The following is a 15,285-nucleotide window of genomic DNA, read 5'->3' as shown; positions in this document are numbered from 1 at the left end:
GTAGCTGGAGAATTTCTCTCCAGCTCCCGCCACCAAGTCCCGCCAGTCTCAGAGCCCACTTATAAAATAAACACACAGACTCTTACATTATTTAAACTGCTTGGCCATTAGCTCAGGCCTGTCATTGTCTAGCTCTTACTCTTATATTTAGCCCATTTCTACTAATCTTTACTTTGCCACATGGCTCATGGCTTACTGGTACCTTACATCTTCCTTGTCCTGGCGGTGGCTCCAGGCAGTCTCCCTCTTCCGTTCCTGTTCCCTCAATTCTTTTCTCTGTTAGTCCCGCCTATACTTCCTGTCTGGCTATTGGCCAATCAGAGTTTATTTACATATAGCGATATCCACAGCAAGCAAAGCCTTTAAAGAGTGGTGCTCATACCAGCAGAGTGAGACGGACTATGGATTCTTTACCTGCTTGGACCTCGGTGTAAACCCACCTAGGACAACAGTGATCACAACTGAACAACAACCTAAGCATCTAAACTAGCACGAACCACAAACACCATAAAACGATTTATCTTGCTCCCACCACTATTCCCAAACCAGACAGATGGGAAAAGTCCTTCCAGTAGTCTGTATTGCTGGGTCTAACTGCCCTTGGAATCTCAATTGTCTCTCAAATATCCCCTGACTACTCATTTCTATTGCCTCTGAGTCACAGCTACACTGACCCCTTTACTATTTATGAAATAATGTTGGGTACATTTTGTCTGACAACCTCTGTGTGCCCTTTCTCCTGTCTGAAAGGCTCTTCATACTGGCCAAGCCCTTGCCTTCTTCAAGTGTCTGCTGATAGGCTCTTTTCTCAAAATGGCAATCATTGTTCCCTACTAGGGAGTGCACTCCATTGCAGACTTTAATCTCATCTGCTTAGTTTCATTGTTTGTTCTTCCAAAAGATCGGACATCTTCCCTATTTTCTGTTAGGATTGCTACTAGCTGCCTCTTAATAGTCTAGAAGTTCTGGGGCCATGAGATTGTGCTTCTCCTTTATCTGTATCCCCAAGTCAATATAGAATGAATAAATGGGCTGAGTTTCAAAGGTATTCCAGCCAATATTAAACCCTTTGGGACTCAACTTGTCCCCATAACTGGGAAGAGACAACAGTGGTCTGATGACCTAGAGTCCTTATGAGTTGCTGCACTTCAAAGTTACATGACTGTATCAACATTGTTCTTTTCATCCACAGATCAAACCATCATCCTAAGTGGTATCTAAAAAATCCAAAAATCATGTTATTGCCACTGAGCTGGGTGCCTTAAGTCATAGTCATAGTAATTCATGGAGTACAGTGAATTAGAAAACCAGACAGGCATTTGACAACCTGATGCTCCCCCCGACTGCATTGGGACCTCAAGTAACATCAGGGGCTCCCAATACCTGGATCTTCTTATTTTCTTATGCTTACTTCTTGTCCTTTTAAAGTCTGTAATGTACTAATGAATTAAAAAGATGGGAAATGTTGCAAATACATGCACTGGAGAGTACATGATGTTAATGTTGATACCTAATGGACTTTCTTTCTGCCAAATATTGTTCACCATGTACAAATTCCAAAGAAAAACATTAAAATCGAGCAAAAGGATGGCTTTAATAGAGCAATAATAATAATAACTATGAATAATTTAAAAGATGCTTTTCCTTGTCTAACCTGGTTGTGTAACAAACCTGTAATGCGCCAGGGCCAGTTCTGTAGTTTACAATTAAATCTGAAATTTTGCTTTTTATTTGCAGTGTTATTTAATATGTGACAATCCTGAGGAAGGAGTGCATTCATCTTTCAGAAATTAACTTAGCAAAATGAGGAATTTAAACAATAATTGGGGAGTGAAGCATGCTATAAAGGCATGCTATCCCAATCTCACTAATAATCATAAAAAAATAGACAATACGCAAAGAACACAAGCCAGTTTTTTCCATTGTAAAGATTTTTTTCTAATCTGCATTTTCAGAATAATGGACAGAGTTTTTACTGATATGTGTGGATATAGATATCTATAATTTACAATGGAAAAAACTCTAAAAGCTTAGGCTAAATTTATACACTTTATGTGGAATGTATGTATAAACATGTGTTTATTTTAATGTGGGTATAATTATTTTGAAATTGTAGCTTTTAATGGGAAGATCACTAGAGACAATTGAATCCTACTGCATTTAGCTTTCATTGAAACTCTGAAATTATTTTTCCAAAATTTTTATGTTTTGAAAAACACGAAACTGTGCTTATTTCAAGTAGTCTTTTCTTAATTCTCAGACTGGTGTTTTAAGGTGAGTTTAATCTGGATAGTTCATACTCATCTACACTTAAATTATCCACCTAGAGTTTTTAATAGCTATTTAATATCGCAGGCACCTTTTGAGCCTTTAAAGTGAGCTCCCAAAAGCCTTTTCCATCTCTCCCACCACCTCTCATCGGTCGAAGAGGCTGCATTTTGTTCAGAGTAAACAAATTGAATACTGAAACTTTGGGTTATTTTTTCCTCTCGGTTTATGACCTATGAATGTAAAGTGGCTTTCATATGTGACATAACTAATTTTCCCGTCCCTGTGAACCAATGCAGGGCTGGTGTCACATTACCCTTACTTATGAACAGCTGTATAGCCAGCAAATGAGGCAATCTTTGGACTCCTCATTGGGTATCCACAGCATATAAATAGATAATTACAGAAACTCAAACCTCTATGACATTTTTCATCTGAAAATTGCCAAGGCTGCCTTTAGGATGGTGTAAGTATACATCTTAGGATTTGCCATAGATGCAGAAATACCCAGTTATCGCTCTAAATTTTGCTGCCATATCACAGAAGGCTCAAGTAGACATACTCCAGAGAAAAGGGTGGAAGTCTTTAAGGTTGTACACATTTGAAGGGACATTTGAGAAAAGGACATTTTTTTTAGATGAGAGATAAAAAGAGAGGGAGGGGGAGGGGAGGGGGAGAGAGAGAGAAAGAGATAGAGAGAACACAGATTTGAGAATAACAGTTATCCCATCTCTTTTTAATTATAAGATCACTAATAGCTGGCATTTAAAATCGAGGCTCAAGTCATTTTTATATGATTTTTAAATTTTTAATTAGTGTATGTTAATTATACATATTAATGGAGTTCATTGTAATTTTTGATACATGCATATTGTCTACATTGATCAAATACAGACTCCTTTTATAGCAATCCTTCCCAACCCTTCTTTCCAACCTCGTTACTGTTCAACATTTATGTTGACAAGATTTCATTGTTGTTTATGGTTGACTAATATTCATTGTGTGTATATGTGATATTTTCTTTATCTATCTTCCTGTTGACAGGCACCTGGGTTGATTCCATATCTTAGCTCTTGAAAATACTGCTGTAAAAAAAAACAAAACAAAACAAAACAAAAAAATAAAAAACAAAAAACATGGTCATTCAAGCATCTTTTTCATATGCTTGTTTCATTTTCTTTGAATAGATACCCAGAAATGGTATTGTTGGCTCACATGACAGCTCTATTTATACCTCTGTGGAGACACCTCCAAACGGTTCTCCACCATGCTCTGCTAATTTATACTCTCATCATCAATGAGTGGGAGTACTTTTTTTCTAGGTCCATGCCAGCATTTACTATTTGGTTGTTTTGTTTTCATAGTGGCCACTATTTTGGGAGAGTTGAGATGTCACAGCTACTGCTCACGTTATTATATATTCTTGCCTGTCCCCTGTACTCAGCAGCAGATCTCAGCTTTGTGGGTGTTCAAAGGCACTTTCTAAATGACTTCCTAAGCTCACTTCTATCAGCACTAATCCCCACACTGTGAGGGTTCTGTGCTCTACTCTCAGGTTCACTGCAACAGGTTTTCATATCTCCAGATTGACACAGGGAAAATGCAAGCCTGGAATGGCCTACAGGACTCATGATGAGGCAAGGAGAAATTCTTCTGGAAGGTGGCTCAGAGAATGCAGAACTAGGAGGCAGGAGTGGACTTGTACCAGCATGAACTGACCTGGCAGAAGGCATAAAAAGTGTGCAAAGGGAATCCCCTTCCACTTGCAGCACGTCCAGCCCACCCTTCTTGCAGTGGGAGCACAGTCAGAGCTGTTCTGGATGGTTGGATTTTCCTAATACGACTGCACAAGGCACTAAATGAATCTGGCTGCCTGGTTGAATCCAATCCTCGGTTCATTTCAGCTTACCTATTTCCAGAATGTAATCTCACATCCTCACTCTTTGAATCCTTCAGGGCCTTGTAACTGATGAATAGGGGCCACCAGGAGCAGTAGACGGAGGTGGAAGGGGCTGCTTATGTTATCACAGCATACCACACTCAGAAGGTGCCTCTAAAAAAGCCAGAGGAGGTGTGGGTTTCAAGTTGCAAGGAGATCTCAGAAAACATAAAGAAGACCTTCCTCTAATATTCAAATGCCCACACCCAATGGTCTTGACCTCTGATGTATCCAGGTAATGGGGGACTCAAAGCCACCAGAAAGCTTTCTTTTGTAAGCATCTGACATTTACTTCCTTGAAATTGTTTTATAAGCTCCAATAGGGAATTTCTCCAAGAAATCACCCAGTTATAAAAAAAAAAAAAAAAAAAGAAGAAGAAGAAGCCGGGCGGTGGTGGCGCACGCCTTTAATCCCAGCACTCGGGAGGCAGAGCCAGGCAGATCTCTGTGAGTTTGAGGCCAGCCTGGGCTACCAAGTGAGTTCCAGGAAAGGCGCAAAGCTACACAGAGAAACCCTGTCTCGAAAAACCAAAAAAAAAAAAAAAAAAAAGAAAAAAGAAATAAGTCATTCTTGCAACAGAAGAATTTGGTTTAAAGAAAAAGTATATCCCATATGAGCCCTTTGGAAAGCACACAGTAGATGAATTTGCTGCTGAAACCACTTCATGAACAGTATGGTCAGATAGTTCTCTGATTTTCCAGCCTCCACCTAAGGGATGGAGTCACCCATTCCTACACTGGTCACACAGTCACTTACCACAGATTCTACACATTGTATACTCATATTCTCTATGCATCATGGGCATTCCTTATGCACATTTATTTCTACTTTACAAAAGAGGAAATGACGGTTCAATTCTAAAATCTACACAAGAAGGCACTGTCATGACAGAACTGTGATTAAAACTAGAAACTATCTGAATGCAAATACTGGGCCTTTTTGACAATCACATAATAATGTACACATTTATTCATATGCATGACTAATGTATGTATAACTATATTTATCCTCAAGTATTTTTTATTTTTGCCTGTGCATTTTTGTCTAAATAAATACACATGTTCATATGTTTTTGTTAATGAAGTAACAGCATAAATATAATAATTTGTAATGTATTTATAAATATAGAAAATATTAATATGGATACATAATTATAAATACTGTGTTTGTGTCATAGAAATCAAAGTGATCAAGGTAAATGGCCTGGCTTGGTTCAACCACAGATGGCTGTTGAACACTAAGTTTTTCACTTAGGTGAATGAGTTACCCACCTCCATCACCTCATTGAACCTCTCCTGTAGGTCTAAGTCCCACCTACGCTGGTTCACTTCTCCCTTTTGTTTCTGGCCACCCTTAGGAGCCAAGAGTCTAGTTCATCGTGTAAGCTACAGCACCCTTCCTGCTGCATTCTGGAAAATTCCCCAACCAGAGTCCTGCTGGGAACCTCCACTCACTAAACTGCTTATATTTCTCCCACAGGTTTGGACCCCACTGTATTGTATCAGCCCTGGGTTCCTGAGACACCCTGAGGATGAAATCCCTAAAGCTGCCCTTTTTACTAGGTATTTCAAAATATTCTAGCTTAATCCAAGCATGCATCCAAGAGGTGGCGAGGAGCAGGACATTTTTTAGAGTGGTACCCTGCCTGAGATGGACATAGCATCAACCTGCTCTCAGATGCTCCTCTTCCCCCATACCCTCTTTCAGGTGGGAGTCCAGGCAGCTGGCCAGCACTTGCTTCTCTTTCCTTGTTCACTGAGTCCCTCTAGGCTGACTGTGGGAGATGAGCCAGGGAGGGGACCAATTGCACTGAACCTGCTGAGCTTTCCAATGGAGGCTGAAGAGTTTCTGTCATTGTACGAGCTTCTCTTGAGGCCAAAGAGGTCTTGCTGATGCAGGGTCACTTTGTGCTTGGCTTTCACACAACTGGAGCAGGAATGCTCCAGTACTTGGTTATGTTCAGTGATTTTTGGATTACACTTTACTCTGAGCTGCAGGGATAGGTCCATGGCTTACGCAGGGAACATGAGAAGCTGTCTCAGCAGGCTTCGGGATTGGCACTCATTTGAATCCAACAACTGCATATGGACAGACAATAACCCCACTGGAATGGTCTGGCCTCTGTCACACCATCATAAGGGCCAACATCTCCACAAAGTAGGTAACACCAGGAGGTTCTGTGCGTTTCTTGGTCTTGGGTAGTAGATGAAAAGGACTGTTTTTATTTCCCTCATCATGCTTTACTGCCCAACTGCCCTGTTGCTAAGAATAGACTCTGGGAAGATGAGTGCCATTACACCTACCTTCCATGAAAGGGTGAGGGAGGGAAGAAATGTGGTTTCTCTCACTTCACTCTATATCTAGCTATATCTAAAGTAGCCAGAGAACATTCTCTTTGATTTGCTGATAGCCACAGGCACAATCCTATAGCTGTGGAAACCATTCCTGTTTGGTAACCAATTCATTAGAATGTGGGCCAGTGAGATGTCTGCAATTAGGAAAACATTCTGGATCTAGCCTAATGAGTAGAATTGTCCCTGGTTACGTGTGACTATTGCACACTCAAAATGGGTGCAAAGCTACTGAGACATTATATTCTCAGTTTTTAGTTAATTTACCTAATAATAATTTAGAACAAAATAAACTGCAGGTGGCAAGTGGCTAGCACACAGCAGTGTTTTTCAAATTCTAGCAGGAATAAGCATCACCCAGAGAGCCTAGGAAAATATAACCTCCTTGGTACCATGGATAGAAACTCTTATTCAGTGGATCAGGGATGCAGTGGGAAATAATGTGTTTCCTAGAAACTACTGCCTGTTCGGGGACTTGATTTAAGTAGCTGGTGGAAGAACCTAGGGTTACTTGAATACATGTGTTTCCAGCCAAGGTCAACCGTGCCTCCTGGAGGATATTCGGCAGCATGTGGAGAAATTATTGGTTGTCTCCATTAGAGGGCAAATAGTAATGGTACTAGCATTTATTTGGTAAAGAGAAGGGATGACACTAAATCCTCTAGAACTCCTATGTAGTCCTTTGTCACCCCCAATAAAGAATAATACAGCTTAAAATGTCTTCAAAGGTCTGCTAATTGCTCATTCCAGTCAGATCCTGGCTACAGAGTGGTTACAGGAACATCATTACAAGTAAGTGCTAAGCCATCCTTGATAAGTCTTGACCTTGTTTCTGGACCAATATCACAGTACCATCCATTTCTTCCCCCCTAATGCTACCATTCTGAGTGGTTGAGCTGGAGTCCAGCATTTGGGTTTCTCCACTTGTCTTCTGTACTGGAAGACTGGCAAGGTATTTCAGGTCACCAGGACCCTGTGGAGCACTGTTAGAGGAATGCCAGGGAAGCAGGTTATATGATGTTCTCATTTAAGGTTCCTCAGAGGGGAGCAATACAATTGGAGTCTAAGTTTTGTGTGTGGATCACACCAGGATGAGTCATCAGGAGCTGTTAGAGGCCTGCACCTGGGAACTATATTAGGAAAGTAAACAAGGATAAGATCGCTGAAAAGCTAAAATCCACCCATTCTTCTGAAGGGCAGGTTTGTTCACATGGCCTGAGGGGCTTTCTAAGCTGCTCTTCCCTACCTCCCATGCTATAGAGTTCTGGCAGGCCTGGGGTCAGAGCAAAGGTCATCTCTATGAATATCATGGGGCCTAACAGACCTTAAACTGGCATAAGGATCCTGGAGAAATTTTAGCCTGCTTATTCAGGAAATGTTACAAGGTACCTGCCTGCTTGAGAATGTTCTTTCAGGTCTTAGAATTCTACGCACAGTAGACATTCTTCTCCACCACCGCTAAATCCTTTCCCCAGACTCTCAGCTGCTACAGCCCCATGCACTTTCTCAGTTTTCTGTTATATCTCTATTTTTAAACCTGGATCTAAAGGAGATTCAGGGAACCCTTAAATGCATAGTAGTATTCCAAATCCAAGGGACCCTGTGTCCATTGGAGTCTCCTTACAAAATTTTCTTCACTGTACCTCTGTGCTCAGCTGTGGAAGATCCCCAGGCCTCAGAAGTGAGTCAGGGACTCAAAGGTGATTGAAACTAACTCACTGTTATATGGCCCTTCCATCTTTCTTTGCGGAAATGGGAATCAGAAATCATTCAGTGTCTCTTGTTATGGCCTCAACCAACTTCCTTTTTTTAGAGTCTCCAACTCTGTTATGACGCTCCGAAGGCCTTCCTGAGTGCAGCTGTTGCCCTTTGTATGACATAGCAAGGGCCTGACCGATGCCATTTCCAGTCTTTAGCTGTTAATTCTCATCAACTGCTCTCTAGGCGGCCCATCATGGACAGTCCAGCTCATGATGGCACAGTGGCAAGCTGGTTAGTTCATCTGAAGATGTCAAGTCCTTTAGAAAGGACTACCAAACTAGAGCACCTTTAAGAAATCAGGTTCCCTAAAGATGGTCCAGACTCATGCTGCTGAGAACATCACTCTCTGTCCCTCCTTACCCCCTTCATCTTATGCCAGCTGTGTGATCTCAGCAAAGCAGCATGGTCTCAGATACAGTGTCTTCTACAACATCTCACTGAGTGACTGAAGGTACCAACTATGAGCCACTATTCATGTGTTCTGCACTGCCTTGTCCGGGAACCCCTAACGTTCTTCTGTGGTTGTGGTCGCGAAGGTCCACAACTCCCTTGCACTTTCTATGCAGAGTGGCATCTCAGAAGTGGACACAGAGACCAGTAGGGGCAGTTGTAGTTTTTACCTCAGAGTTTTCTGAGGTGTCACAGGAATTAAGCCAACCACACACAAGCACAGACTCCATAGGAAACGTATGTTGATACAGAAGGCTGTTTTTATATTGTGGCTAATGAGTTTTGACCTGCATGAATTTGGTCTCAAAATTACCTAACTCAGATTCCTGTTAGCCAATCGGGCTGATGCTGTGATCTCAGCCATTTCAACAACTCTTGATTATCAGAGTGGGCACAAAGGACAAGAAAAAAATACCTCCTGTTCTCCTTTTCTGGGTAAGTCTGTTTGGGCAGAACAGGCTTTCTGTGGCTGCTGTGGTCCCACTAGTCAATTCTGGCTCTTCCTCTTTCCTCCTCCCTATAGCTCCACCCCTCCCAAGGCCAGGACAGTGGAAGCAAGCTTCAGACCTTGCAAGCACAGGCTTGGACATGAATCTGTGTGCATCTGGCCCAAATCCATTGGCTCTTGGGCCAAGGGTGGGTAGGGCAGAGGATACAGAAACCCAGGAAGAGCCCATCACAACAGGAAGGCGATGGAAGGCACCCAAAAAGCTAAGAGAGCACTGAGCCAAGTGTGAGGCAAAAACTAAGAACAAAGCCCTCAGATCCTTGGAGGGAGGCAGCTCTAGAGCAAGCTCGGAGTTGGTCAGCATGGAGACCAATACTGCTCGGATTTATCAAGCAGCATGGGAGGAGTGTCAAAAGACCCTTGATACGATGGCAGAGACATTATGTGAGCTGCTGCTGTAGAGGCAGGAGGCTGCTTCTTCCACGTAGTTGTCAGGGAGATTGACATTCCTCGAGCAAAAACCAAATGCCCAAGCTATGTGAATAGGGACATAGAAATGGTGACCATGTGTCATCTTCCACTCATCCTCACTTCTGGTCTCGACACTGGGTAGTTCATGTTTGATCGATGGAGGAGCACACTGTTCCTCAGTTCTCCCTCTCCTTGCCTGCCCTCCACCATGCATGTCCATTTTCATTCTCTACTCCTTCTTTTGGCATCTGGTTTATTTTGTTTATAAACTGCTGATATAAATGTCCAAAATAAATTATGCTGAATAATAGATGAAGACAGCTACATAATTTATAATGTTAGAAGCCAAACAGAGCTGGCTGGGTTGTGTTCAAGCCTGTGGCCCCTCTCAGCCACTGTAACACAACACATAAGTACTTCTAGCTTATATTCTAGAAATACACTGGGGACCATGGTTGGGTTGGGTTTTATATTTCTCAAAGTGTGTGTCTGCTTTTAGGTGGCCTGAGACTCCCCTGCTAAGTCAGAAGCCAGGATGTGGGCCGTGTGGGCTCTCCCCAGTTCAGGCAGAAATGGCAGTACTTTGCTCTGTCTCAGCCTCCTGAACATAGTCTAGCCCCAAGGTACAACATTCAACTATACACAGTCTTTTTCCTCAAGTCCCGTGGTCTACCCAGTCTCCTGGCTCACCACCCAGAGCAATGAGCGTAAATTTAGAAATGGCTTTAGGGATGAGTCTGCTTTCTGTACGAAATTCCTCTGTAACCAGTTCTGAGGTACTGATTAGGAAGACACAAGAGGAATGGAATCGAGGAACGTGGTGGGCTTGGGGAGGGCAGAGGAAAGAAATGGTACCATGTTCTGGAACCAACCAATTGCAGCTGTTGGTAGAAATGAGGAACCAAGTATAGCATTTCGTTTTAATTATTTTCTTTTCTTATTCAAAAACCCAAATTCCTTTCCCTCGTGGGTAGCTTGGAGCAGGGAGGGATAGAAAGAATGAGAGGAAAGCACAGAGTCAGGGAGGCAAGGAACAAAGGTCAGAGGGAAGAAACTGTGTCAGGGGAGCACTTAGAGAAGGAAAACTACAGTCACGCTTCCTCACAATCGATGAAAGTCTTTGTTTTGTGTTTCTGAAACCTGCAGGGCATGATTGGAGACAGTTACACAGTACAGGTTTTTCGATAGCAGTAGGATATTTCTATTGTTTAAAGCAAAACAAAACCCCCAAACAGGCATCCCCGCCTTAGCCTTCCTATGGGCTGAGAACAGATATAGATTCAAAGCTCCCTGACACTCACGTGTGCCGTGTTGGCCTTACAGGCACTCCTTCAGCCACATCTGACTCACCAGTTCTTGTCATTAGCATCCAAGTGTTAAGCCAGAGAAGCCTGTCTGGGAACATCACCAAAGTGGCCAGTAAGCCACAATTTAGTTAATGTGCACCCCTGTAGGCCCTGGCTTTGGCCAGAGTATATGTGGGTAGAGTATCTGGTGGAGGTGGTGGGGGCTGAGAAGGAAGGGGGTTGGGGGAGGCTCATTTGCAAGAACTGTCCAGCTGAGATAACATTTAAAATGAAAGCAAGAGGGTCCAATGCTCTGTAATCCTGCAGCAGCTGCTCATTTTGGGTTGAGCCTGGGAAAGAACATTTTGCCATTAGTGAGTCCCCAAGCCAAGACTGGCCGATGGTGGCTTCTGGTCTCCCTAAGCTACCTCTGAGGGAATCACTCAGCTGTGTCCTAAGGATGCTAAACAACAGAAAAAGAGCATGATGGCTTGTAGACTCCATCCATGTGTGTGGCCCTTGGGATGCCCCTGCAGATGGGCCTGGCTGGAGACAGTGATAGTTTGGATGGACTCTTTGAAGCTTGGTGCCCAGGGAGGGCAGCTGGTGAGCTTGTTCTGCTGTTCTTCAGCCTGTCATGTTCCACTCTTAACATGGTTTGCACATCCTGGAGATGCAGATTATCCCTCCGTACAGCGGGCCAAACTGCCCTCTGGGTGTCTAAGCCTGAGAAAGCATAGACCAAATCCACAGAAGCTTCGCCACATCTGCCTGCATGGAGCCTAAGAGGCTGATCCTTTCCTCATACTCCAGCTCAGGGCTGGAGGCTTTCTCCCTGGGCCTGCTGTTTCTCCCATTTGAGGAGAACCAGCTTTTTTTTGTGGTTGTTGTTGTAAAATGGCAAATAAAACAAAACTGGTTTTGAACATATTAATGGTACCAGATGGCTTCATAAAATGTAAATAGAGCAATAAAAATACAAATGGGGGCCTTCCAGTAATTAACTTTGGGTTTACACAGTCCGAAGAGATCTAGATCTGGTGTCGCCTTTCTAAGGTGTTAGATGAAGAACTCACTCACACATCCTTCCAGACTCCATCTTGCTGGCCCTCTCATGTTTCCTCTCTGGTGCTCCTATCCTGAGCGAAGAGGTACTTTGAAGTTTCCCAACACCAAAGAGTTGAAATAAAGACTTTCATTCATCCCACTAGAATGTGTCAGTAAGCTAGCTAGTTAGGAAAGCCATGAAGTACTTGGGGGACATAAAATGTTCCATAAATGTACATTATTCTTATTATAATGATGACACGGTAATAATAACTGGCTCATTGGAGCATTTACACAGTAGCAAACACTCTCCTACTTATTTGGCAATCATACACTTTGCTATTTATAGATGGAAAATATTCTCCGGTGCCAAGGTCAGTTCACTGGATAAAGCTAAGAGAGGAGATGTATTCTGATTTCTAGACTAACCTTGAGTTCAGGAAGATTCACAAAACCATAGTAACAGGAAAGCAATGGAACTAGACCGAATTCTGCTGTGCAGACTCACAGACTGAGTACTGTCCTCTTCCAGATCCAAATGGCTTTTACCTAATACCTGGACAACCTTGGGCAAATGACCTATTTGTGCCTCAGTTTCTCATCTTTCAAGAGTAAGAATTATAATGGTGGGGCTCATTAGGGAGGGGAGGGGAGTAGACATAGAAGAAGGAAGAGGAGGATAAAATAATAGTAAGGATGCCTGAAAAGGTCATAGGAATCATATTATGAATTATGTATCAAAAAACCCTACAATACATACAGTTCTTTGTATAGATATACATATATAAATGAAATGAAAATTTCTCATCTGGGATGACAATGGTCCCTTCAAGTGCCAAAGACTACCTAACAAAAATTCCAATATCAGGCATGAGAAACCCTCTTTTGAGTTGTAGGTCAGGATTATCCAAGAGTTTTCCAAAACATACAGCATATTGCTATTGCCTTTGGTTGCTCCCACCAGAGTCAGAAGGCAAATCCTTAGCTGAAGACACCATGAACTTCAGACACAGGTTTCAGAGGCCCCTGAGCTAGACTTGATCTGAATGTCTCCTCCTGAGAACTAGCTTTCATGATACTAGATGTCTATGTAAGCTTCCAAGGGAGAAAAGCAACCAATAGTACTACTCAGCATTAGTACCTTTTGACCACAACAATGACCAGCATGGCATAGTAACTCTAAGAGTACAGTAGTGGTGTACATACCATACTGGCAAACAACAGCTCCCTAATTGGACTTAAGACCTGCTCAGCAAAAGGGAAACCTTGCCTGGTAGAGGAAACCTAGGCAACTTCTCAGGGATAGTGAAATCGTGGATCTTAGAGGAGAACCTATAACAACCACTTTACTAATCTAGTGTAATCCCTAACTACATTCAAAATATTTGTCCTTATACCCACAGATAACTGTAATCCTCACTCCTCATCAAGGAAACTTCTTGTTGCAACAGATGGAAACCACTACAGAAAATCATAACTAATCAAAATGCAGAGTTGTAGAGGCCAGTCCCAGTGGAGACATTTGTAAAATATAAAACATCTAAGGCTCAGGGAATACTGTAGAGGATCAGGGAGTTTGCTGTGAGATTGTGGTTTCTAGTAATGTCAGAAGCCTCATCCATAAAGTATCACTGATAGGACTGCCTCAGCGAGAGCTGAACAAAGACAGTAACAACAGACATTCCATGGGAGAGCTCATGAGGACTCAACCCTACATAAAGAACTAAAGGCAGCTAAGGAATGTTGGAATGGGAGAAACAGTCTTCCCTATAGAAGAGCACACCCATTGGTTATACAATACCAAATGAACAGCTCTAAAAACATATATATAAATAACATTATTCAGATTGATCAGGGTATATTTTATAATATGTATGTACATACACATAACAAAAATTAAAAGAATGGTGCTAGGAATTTAAAAAGAAACAAGAAGGAGCGTATGGGATGACTTGAATGGATGAAAGGGAAGGGAGAAATCATGTAACTATATTATAATCTCAAAAATAAAAGAAAAAATGAAAAAGCAAAAAGACAATACTTGCATGTGTGTGTGTGTGTGTGTGTGTGTGTGTGTGTGTGTGTGTGTGTGTGTGTGTGTGTGTGTAGGCATGGCGTAGCACAAGTGTGGAAGTCAGAGGACAGCCTGTTGGAGTTGACTCTTTCCTATCACTGTAGAGTTTCCAAGCTCTCGACTCAGGTAGTCAGGTTGAGTAGTGAAAGCCTTTTCCCACTGAGTCATCTTGCCCACCCTGATGTCAAATTTCTTGATCTGATTATTAGATTGACTGGGATAACACAAGAGAATCATCTAGAACTGATCCTTCCTTATAATGGGTTTTCTTTACATAACTGTGGCTGTGGCTGCTGTGAGCACCATAGGGCTGAAGGAATTCTCTAGAGGTCAAGCTGGGGTAGCCCTACATGGCAAAGCAAGGAATATTGAAACCTCTCCAGGAACCAGGATCCATACCTGCTTTTGTCATTTGATAGAGGCCTATTTTTACTTGTGTGAGAGCAGCATAAGGAAAAGACCTTAATTAATAGCAAAGCAAATTCATGATTCTTTGTGTGCTTGTTTATGTCTGTGCATGCCTGTGCTTGTATGTGGAGATCAGAGGATAATTTGAGGTGTCATTCATCAGGTGGTACATTTTTGTTCCTTGTTTTGTCTGTTGATGTTCTTCTTTAAAGACATAGTTTGGCCTGGAACTAGCTAATTAGGCTAGTATGGCTGGTGAGTGAGCCCTAAGGCTCTGCCTCCCAGCACTAGGATTATAAGCATATACCACCATGCCCAGCTTTTTGATGTGGGAGCTGGTGACTAAACATAGGTCCTTGTGCTTGTAATGCAAGCATTGTACTGAGGAGCTATCTCCCAGCCTAGATCCATAATTCTTAAAATGAAATTTCCAATTGAAACATAAGGGTGGATTGATTGATGTAAAGCAGGGTGGCAATAACCATTTAATAACAATAGTAATAAACATTTAAGTGTTTATAATTGATATTAAATATCTTTCAAAGAACTTCCTATTTGACAAGTCATTAAATCTTCAAACAGTACTGTTTGTCTGTTTCACTATGCTGGGGATCAAACTTCCCTCATACACACTGGGAAAGTGCTACCACTGAGCTGTCCACAGCTCTTCAAAAAGCTCCTTGAAGCATGTATTCTGCAACTGCAAGTTTACAGATGGGGACCATTACAGACAGACTGAGGTACTTGCACCAGAATAGGTGCAGATATGGGACTGAGAATT

This window comes from Peromyscus eremicus, chromosome 7 (assembly GCF_949786415.1).
Source record: "Peromyscus eremicus chromosome 7, PerEre_H2_v1, whole genome shotgun sequence".
Lineage (NCBI taxonomy): Eukaryota > Metazoa > Chordata > Mammalia > Rodentia > Cricetidae > Peromyscus > Peromyscus eremicus.
Note: the sequence above shows the minus strand (reverse complement) of the source record.